Here is a 10,091-nt window from a genome sequence, read left to right as displayed (position 1 = left end):
ATCATAGAATGGTTTGGGTTGGAAGGGAACTTAAAGATCATCTAGTTCCAAGCCCCCTGCCATGGGCAGGGACACCTTCCACTAGACCAGGCTGCTCAGAGCCCCATCCAACCTGGCCTTGAACAATTCCAGGGATGTGGCATCCACAGCTTCAGTGGGCAACCTGTGCCAGTGCCTCACCACCCTCATCGTGAAGAATTTCTTCCTTATATCTAATCTAAATGTACCCTCTTTCAGTTTAAAGCCATTACCCGTTGCCCTATCACTACATACCCTTGCAAAAAGTCCCTCTCCAGCTTTCTTGGAGGCCCCTTCAGGTAGTGGAAGGCTGCTATAAGGTCTCCCTGGAGCCTTCTCTTCTCCAGGCTGAACAACCCCAACTCCTTAAGCCTGTCTTCATGGGAGAGGTGCTCCAGCCCTCTGATCACCTTTGTGGCCCTCCTCTGGACTCGCTCCAGCACATCCATGTCCTTCTTATGTTGGGGGCCCCAGAGCTGGATGCAGTACTCCAGGTGGGGTCTCACCAGAGCAGAGTAGAGGAGGAGAATCACCTCCCTCGACCTGCTGGTCGCGCTTCTTTTGATGCAGCCCAGGATATGGTTTGGCCTTCTGGGCTGCAAGCGCACGTTGCCAGGTGACGTCGAGCTTCTCATCAACCAACACCCCCAAGTCCTTCTCCTCAGGTCTGCTCTCAATCCATCCTCAGGCCAGCCTGTATTTGTGCTTGGGATTGCCCTGACCCACGTGCAGGACCTTGCACTTGGCCTTGTTGAACTTCATGAGGTTTGCACGGGCCCACCTCTCAAGCCTGTCAAGTTCCCTCTGGATGGCATCCCTTCTCTCCAGCGCGTCGACCGTACCACACAGCTTGGTGTTGTCGGCAAACTTGCTGAAGGTGCACTCAATCCCACTGTCCATGTCACCAACAAAGATGTTAAACAGCACCGGTCCCAATACAGACCCCTGAGGAATGCCACTCGTCCCTGGTCTCCACTTGGACATCGAGCAGTTGACCACAACAATGTAAATCATAAAGAAGCACAGCCAAGTGGATCAAGTAGCATTCATTTAGGCAATGCATTCAGTTCTGACACTTAGACCTGCACCCCTCCCACCAAGCACAAGAGTTTTTGCACATTATTTGCAAACTGGCTACAGTTAAACTATCTCTCTGGATAGAGCAGTAACAGGGACAGTTGTCTGATGAGCTGAACAACGCAAGCAGTTGCCACCCTACGGTTTCTGTTCAAAGCCACTGACACTCTCCTTTGTGTAATGAACACTTATGCCATATGGGGGTTTTCTTCCTCTGTAAGATGACATAAGCTTTACACAGGGGAGCTCCTGGAGACTTTGGTCTTCAAGAAAAGAGCAAGGATGTGTCAACAGGAAAGAAGGAAAAGTGTAAATCATCCTGCCTGTTCTGTCCCCTGCAGCTCTTCTGTGGATGGGAAGGAGCCTGGAACTTCCAATAATAACCGATGCAATCCTGTTCCTCTTTCTCTAGGAGTGGGTTTATGTCCCTGGGCTGAGAGACTCCTCACACATTCCCTATGCAATTCACCTTTCAGCACCTTGTTTACATTTCCAATGCCTCTACCCAGGATGCGTTTCAAATGCAATAACCAGGAATTCTGCATGCACGATAAAATCCAAATGTACTCACAGATTATGAGGGTCGACCAAGAAGGATGAATGAGACACTGAGTATCAGTAAGGAAAACAAAAACCCACACAGTAATGGAAGGGAAAACTAACAGTAAACTCAAACTAAGGTGATTTTAATGTATGTTAAGGAGGGTCAATTGAACGCTTTTATGTTCAAACTAATGCAAAGCCTATATTCAACAGGTTTATAGGCAAATCAAATTTCAGATATGTACGTTTCTTAAATGTGTAGGTAACGGTAAAATAAAGGGTCTTGCTTCAAGAAACAAATTCCTTTTAAAAAGAGATATTTCTCAGTGTTACTGTAAAAACAGTTTTTTTCCTCGAGTTTGTAGTATTTTCGTTAGATCATACTACATACTACTAAGATCAACCAAGCCAAGAACAAGATTAGAAGATATAAGAGCACTGTATACAAGCTGTCAGTTAGATGGGGTCTGAAGTACCCTTCTGGACCAAATCAGGCTGCAGTGCAGTACCCTCAACGTGAATGCCAATTGTTTGGCATTTCACTCCCTAAATAGGTTTACTTCCCCCACCCACACCTCCCCCTGCATTTGTTTTCCTCCTTAGTGTCACTGCACATGTTTGGTTCTCTTTGCACTATACTCAGTTCACATTTTACGACAGGTGAAAGTACAGTGTAGCACTAGGAAAGTATCTCTTATATGCAGAAGTTCACCAAGTTTCGCTCCTGACCCACAGATCCTGGAGCCATTTCAGTTTCTAGTTCTCATGAGCTGAAATTCTGCATTCTTGTTCATATACTTTCTTAAGCTGTTTAAAAAAAAGCATATCACATGCACCAAAATACTCTCCCTTTTGCATACCCATCCCACGACGTCTGGAATGCAGCTTTCTCCAGAACAGACAGGAAGAGCTTCCCATATTTATTTTACCATATGAATTCACTCGAAACATTCTTGCTAGATGATGAAGAAAACAGTTTTACACTTGGAAAGTAAGGGTAAGTTTGAGATGGGCGCAAAGAGCAGGAGTGTGAAAAATCACTGCTCCTGACAACATTCAGCAATGTCCTTAGGGGTTTTAGAAAGTAGACTTGGCTACAAGATCAACATTGAAAGGACTATCACTCAATAGCTGACTGAAATAAATGTTGGTTTCTGCTAATATGAGCCAGCTGGGTTTACCCTTGTCAAGAATATCATGCATGGTTGGCCCACAGTATATTACATAGGGGTAATGATTCAAACCAGAGATCTTAGAAGCCAGCCCATGCCATCTGTAACACCAAGCATCATATATAAGGTTTGCTCTGCAGAGGTTTAATTAACATGAAAAATTGGTTTTCAAACAAAATACCAGTGTTAAAACTTCCCTAGTTCCTTTTCCTTATGTAAACATGCAGTTTTGCTTCGTTATGAATCAGCACAACAGAAAGTTCTTGTCAAAAATCCATCTTCTCCCCTCCATTCAGAAACAAACAGCTTGGCCCTCAATGTAAGTAAGTCTCTGTATTGGTCATGACTTCAATTGCTTAGTACCAGTTCCGGTAAAAGGGTAAAAAAGGGGAGAGGTTCAGGCAGAAAAAAATAAAATTCTCCTTTTTACTGTTGATTCGTTTCAAAGACCAGGAGAACACGCAAGCATTGGCAGAAGTGATCAGATGGGTGGCTGTATTGCTGAGGTTTTCTGTGTGGCAGTGCAGCTTGGGCAAGGGTGCTAAAAGCACTTCAGTCCCATAGGCAAGCCTGGAGAGCCCCTTGCCCTCGCTGCTTTTGCAGCTTTGGCTCAACTTGCCCAAGCAAAATAGCTGAACTGGCGGTCCTATGCACGCCCTCTTTGGTCTTGCCCTTTTAGTGTGTCTGCTCACCGCATCTCATACCTTTATGCAATTTCCAGCCCGTCTGCACTAAAGACTTCTCTTCCTTCTTTCCAGAGATATAAGTGTCAATTCCTTCCACCGAATTATACCAAGATCTGCTTTCTATTCCTGACTGGTGTCCTTCTACAGAAGGAACTGGACCTTGACCTCCTCATCATTTCCTTACAATATTTGCCAAGCATAAATTCAAACTGAAAGACGCATTCCCACTGAAAGACCCAAACTGAAAGACCGATTTCCGCATGTCTCCCTACCCCACCCTTTCCCATGTTCCTGGTTTGACTATCATCTTCAATTTGACCTTCCAGAAAACAACTCATTGCAAATGCTTTCTGAACAACATCTCAGAATAACACCATGGAGACAGACTAGTGAGGTTAAAACTCTGGTCCAGGCACCAACCAGCATCTCTACTATCGCAACACCTGTTTCCCAACCTTGGCAAAGGTTTGTGCACCCTTTCACAACGCTACTACAAAGTCAGACCTGAGGGAGTTATTTGGTAGATGAGTGTGCCCACTCCCTTACATGAGAGGTTTAACTGAAACCACACAAAGTGGAGTAAATTCCAGGAGCAGAGATTATGTTATACCAACCTCCAACTAATCAACAACCTGGAAATCAAGGCTCTCGCATCGAATGTAGAAGAAAAGGAAAATTTCAATTCAACATTTCAAATTACAAGCTTTTCCTCTCAAAAGTATTGAAGTATTTTGATCTCAATTGTTATTTCTGATGAAAAAAGATTTTTTTGTTATTATTATTTTGCAATATTTTCGGTATGGAAAAGTGGCTTCTCTTCTAATCTTTTTTTAAAGCCATAAAGTGCTACCCTTTATTTACTGCATGAAAAATTATTAGTATATTTTTTTAAAGTGTGGCAGAGCTAAAAGAAAGCTAACAGTAACCAAGACCTCTAAAATAAACACAGATCTACCACAAAGTAGCCGACAGTCATAGACATGATGTACTCTGCAACATTATTTCCACCTTCATTCCACCTACCAGACTTCATTTATTATTGTAGTTTCTTCTCCTCCTGGACCAACCAAGTAAAGGTAGGTATGCGTACATTTATATACAGTGAGCTGCACAAAGCCAAAGAATAGAAATAGGAAAAAGAGTACATAGAGCAGCATGGCCAGGAGAAGTAAGATCAGCAGGTTTGAGAATTAGAAGTGCAGGAAATATGAAAGCAGAGAAAAAATTGATACTGCTGACACTCTTTTCCAGATTAAGCATATCCGGTACATCTGACTCTTGTCAACTGGCATAAGAAGATATAAAAGGAAACCAGATATGACGTACATTTGTGTTATTGCACATACCTAGGGCAAGGTTTTAATCTGCTTCTTGGGTAAAGACAGAATACCTACTTCTTCACGCTTATTGTGAGCATTTCGAGTTGCCTAAATCCACTGATAATATCAGAACCTGTTTTGGGGATTCAGAAATGGTTTACTTACATGTAAGTAATTTGATCCAGGAGATGAGAATGAGCTAATCAGCCTGTAGTCATTGCAACATTAACTCATGTATTGAAATCACTTGTTTTTTAACTAGCTTCTAACTGTCATATTTTATTTCTTCAAAACCAACCAGCTCACGCTTCAGACACGCAGGAGTAGAACTGTAGCTACGAGGGTCTCCTTATGGATCTCCTGAATAAATTGGGGACCTATAACAGGAAATCATCTGATAACAATGGATTCAGGAGACTAAAGAAAAAAAATCTAGATTTTTTCACTCACCACCACTGCAAAGCAATCACAATATTGAGACAATCATTTACCAGGGTTGCTTGCTTCCCAAGGCAATCAGAACAGCCGCAAGAAAGCCTTGTTGTACAAAACCTGCCTTCCTCAGCCTTTTGCCCAGTCCAAAAAAATGAGCAAATTGGCTCAAAAGCTCCCACACAAACTCCAGTCCTGATGTCCTGTCTTGCATTCCCTGCCACTGCGCAGAGCCATGAGCGAGGAGGCAGGGCGTCAGGAACGGCACACGCTGCAGTACACCAGGTACCGAACAGCCTGTGACCCCAGAACAGACGGAGGCGTAGAGCAATACAACCCAGCCAAGTTCAGAGCCATACCCACTTTTGTCAGTCAGGAGTCGCCTCTCCTGAGGTTGGCAAAGACCCCGATACCAGTGTTTCACCGGACTGACAACCCAGCACTCAGGTTCAATTTCTAGTCCAGCTCTTAGTTGACCACAGGCTAATGGGGAAAAATTATACTGATAAGTGCTTTTAGATTCACAGAAAGATAATAGCTAAGAAATTATTATCACTAGAAGAGACGGCTGATCTTTGAATTGCTCTGCTTTTTTGCCCGAGTTTGTCCTTATAAAAGTTCCCATATGCTAGAAGAAACTCTCGGCACTGCCGAGAGCAGTGTCAGCTCAGCAAAGACACAGTTTGCCTACCTAATTTTCTGTGTCTTACCCTCCTCTTTAGTCCTCCTTTCAAACTCATCGCTAAAACACTCCAGCCTTATCTCAGCACATTTACTTGAGCAACTTTGTCCTACATATTAAATTTTTAGCAAATGTTATATTTTCCCAGTAAAGTGACTGCCACAGAACAATAGCCTAGAAAGATGCCAGACAGGCTTTGATATCTTCAGCTGCTTCAGAAAAATAGCCAAACTTACAGTTGTTAGTTGTAGTCACCTTTGAGGAAGTGAATGAAAAGGTAAACGGGTTACATGGAGCAATAAGCAGAGCGGTAATTAGATATTCTCATCCTCGGGTCTTCTGTGCTTATCTTCTCCCCAGCAGAAATCCTCTCTTTAGTTCTATCACACCCAGCAAAAATAGAGGATAGGACACGTGTGCGCTACTCTAGGAGACTTGCTTAAAAATTACAAAGTAAATTAATCATGAACCTCCTTAGGCCACCAAAGGTAGGGAAAGGACGACACATTAGGGAACAAAAGCAAGGTTTTTGCAGTTGGAATTGGCACATTCCTGCAGCAGGAGTGGAAAACATCTGAAGAGTCAATGGTACTAAAAGGGTCGGTTGCCATCTGCATCCCATGCATGGCACAGCCAGCTCAAGGAGTGAGGATTTCTCAGGAGTTTTAATCAGGGTTTCAAGGTTGGTACACACAAAGTGTGCTCTACAGTGCTTCATCCTCCCCAGTCTTAGCCAGAAAGATCTCTCTTCCTGAAGACATCTAGTATTTTATATGAACTTCCTCTTAACATGCATGGACCTGGATGAAGAAAAGAGATTTTCACGTGTAGGAAGTTAGAAATCCAATGGAGTTACATTATGCACACACACCATCTCATCATGCAGATATCGTTATCAGAGGAAGAGCTAGCTTGTCAGACACTTGTCCCAGCTGCCTGTCTCAACACAAATGAACTCTTGCACATATGGTTAGCAGTAGCATCTTCAAGGCCTTAAAAAGAGAAATGTAAGAATAGATTTATATTATCAACTGCCTGTTGCTGGCAGTGGCCATGACTTTGGTGTGCTCAGAGCGACTAGAGAACTTTAATGCCAAAAACCACAGTTGTAAGGGGAGAATCAGATACCCCCATGTCCATCAAGTAAATGTCATACCCAGGCATAATGCAAAGACTGATTTTTCAGTACCATTAATGACTATTTCACAAGGTAGTTAATTAGGGAACCACAGGAAAAGCAACTCTTGACCTGGCCCTGGCCAGCACTGAGGATCCAGTTCTTCATGCCTGTTCATGCAGATCAACTTTGGCCCATGGACCACTGTGTGTTTAAGTTCAAGGTCCATCCTGGATTAACAGAAAAGTGTTAACAGACTCTTTTTGCAATCAAGAACTTGAACTAAGTTCAGAGAAACCCCATACACCTCAGAAGTGCAGTCAGAAAGACCAAGATACTGGCAGATGGCAGAAAGGTTACGTAAAGATGACACTACACTGAGGCTTCAAGAAGGTGAAGTTGTACAGCAAATAGAAAGCAGCACGTACTACTCTGGCAGGCTGACTATAAAGGTAGTACAAAACAGGCCAAAATACTTTGAGGAACAAGCTTGCAAAAGTTGTAACATCTAATAATAAATCCTTTATCAAAACTGTCCTAGGTAGTAGCTTGCTAGAGAGTCTGCAGGGCCAGTGGATGATCAAGGTAGAAAAGGAGCTTTCACAGAAGATAAGGCCACAATAAAAAAGATTTCCTTTTTTTTCTTTTCAGTTGGAATGTTTCAGTGCTAGAAGTCTTTTTTCCCCACAAGACAGTGGGAGCTAGTGGCCTTGGAAGACCTACCTGAATTTGAAGTGCCAGTGGAAGAGGTTATAGCAAAGGTAGAAAGCACTAACAGTGCCAAATCATGAGCAGAGGGCAGTATTCAATCAAGAGTATTCAAATTAATTCAAAGAAAAGAATTGAACTTCTTTTATACCATTTGTTTAATACCTGCTTTTGGCCCAATCTTGCAAGGGAGATTTTAAGCTGAGCTTTCTGGAAGGGCATAAATATTTATTTCCAAATTTATATCCAAATTACTCTTCACAAGGAAACACCTCTTTAAAATGTTTTGCTATGTGCACTAAGAAAAGAAATGCATGATATGAAAAAGGCACAAGACTTTCTCCGTGTAACTTGCACAGGTCTTCATTATGGAATAGTAACAGCTACTAGGATTTTCAAAGTAGGCTAAAGTTGCCAGGTATGCAAATGCCTCCAAAAAGGTTAACTGAGTATCTGATAACTGCTTCATGGGCACCTCTGAAAATCTTATATTCATCACGGGTGGACCTGTTTATCAATTCCAATGCCACTGTCTTCTGTGATAAAACTGAAAAAGTTTATAGAGGTGCAGAGCTGGACCTTGATAGATTGGATTTTCTCTCCTACTCTCATTCATCCAAATTTTGGCACTTCCTAAAATAGTTTGGGTGATCATCCAGTATAACACTTCTCACCCCACTGAGTACAGTCTGGACCTAGTGACCTGGTTTAGGATGGAGATTTAACTGCAGCTGTGTACAAGGTTGATTGGGAGTTCTCTCACCCATGTCCCTGATCAACACCTTCGATGCCAGCAGAGCAATGTGGTCTTAAAGGATCAGGTGTGAGCTCCTTTGCTCTAATTTTGTTCCTGTGCTCTTCCATTGCAGTCAAATCCTCTGCCTGACTCTTGTCAAGTGCTTGTAAAAACGCGTTACCATTAAAACAGCAAGAAGTTATAGCTACCACTGCCAATGTAACATAAATTAACTACATTATCTCAGACTGTATTATAAACAGCTACATACTGCGGCACTCAGGATATATAAATAAGAAGACATTTCATTATCTTACTCAGAGCTGTGAAGATAAATTTACATCTATAATTAACATTGCACCACCTGACCTGAAAACAGAGCCTGCCCCTCGGAGCACACCACCACAGGGAGGCCGTGAGAGGTGAAAGCAGAGAGCAACCACTTACCTACAAGGATCTAGAACGCAGTTGTATACATTCTTTCTTGTTTTGAATGAAAACAGTTGCTTCTAAGTTCACATGTACTGGATACAAGTGAATTTACCTTGTCTTATATTTTGACTAGTCTGGACATTTGAAGCAGCAAATCTGAACTCTGGGAACTGGTCTTCTACGATAAAACTTCCCTGAGCTATCCATAACTTGAACCTAAGTTTACAAATGATACAGCTGATAGTGAGGAATACTCATCTTCACCTCTTGAACTTACAGATTGCCAAACAGAGCAGAATGGACACACTTCTCTTACATGCACAAGGACTCCGCTCACAATTAGAATTCATTTCTCAGTAGAATACATAAAAGCAAAGTTACTTCAATAAAATACCTTCAGATCTCTAAAAGGTTGGAAGGCAGTTTAAATTCTCATGATGCAAGTGCACTTGAACTCAGTCCTTTCCATTAGACTCTGATCTATTTGCTTTTTTGCATTTCCCATAGGACATGCCACTACAATTTTCCCTTGATGTCTGCCACTTCTGAAAGCCCAGAGGAAATTATAAGAATAGCCTAATACAGATGAAAAATGAAGCAATCAATAGGCACTAAAATGCAAAATTGCATACATGTATATTACATTAACTACACAGAAATACATCTTCCAGGAGACTTTACAGTAATTGTTGCAAAAATAAATCACACCCGAAAAGTGCTTATTAATGTTATGGGAAATAATGTTGTTTTTAATGTAATTTTTACTGATGGCTTACTCATTTATTTTTGAGTACACTATAATTAGTAGCCTGTGCAACAATTTAGGTAAAAAAATAAAAATCTGAGGCTATGTAGGTCAACACGAACATTGTTCACGATTTTAAAAAGGAAAGCAAATCCTAAGGGATTCTAAAGGCTGCTTTCCCAACAATTGCATATTCCCAGCTATGCAAACCCTTAATTATGAGATGAAGTCCGAATCGGAGATCTTAATTAATATTTCAGTTAGGTATTGAGAAAGAGGGGGGGAAACCCATGACAGTCTCAACATTTACCAAATGCATTTTGAGCAATTCTTAATTCAGTGTTTTCTGTAGATGTTGTTTTGACAATACCACAAGAAGTGACAAATAATGGAGCACAAGAAGATAGAGGTTAAATAGAGATGG

Source organism: Mycteria americana, chromosome 15 (assembly GCF_035582795.1).
Source record: "Mycteria americana isolate JAX WOST 10 ecotype Jacksonville Zoo and Gardens chromosome 15, USCA_MyAme_1.0, whole genome shotgun sequence".
NCBI lineage: Eukaryota > Metazoa > Chordata > Aves > Ciconiiformes > Ciconiidae > Mycteria > Mycteria americana.
Note: the sequence above shows the minus strand (reverse complement) of the source record.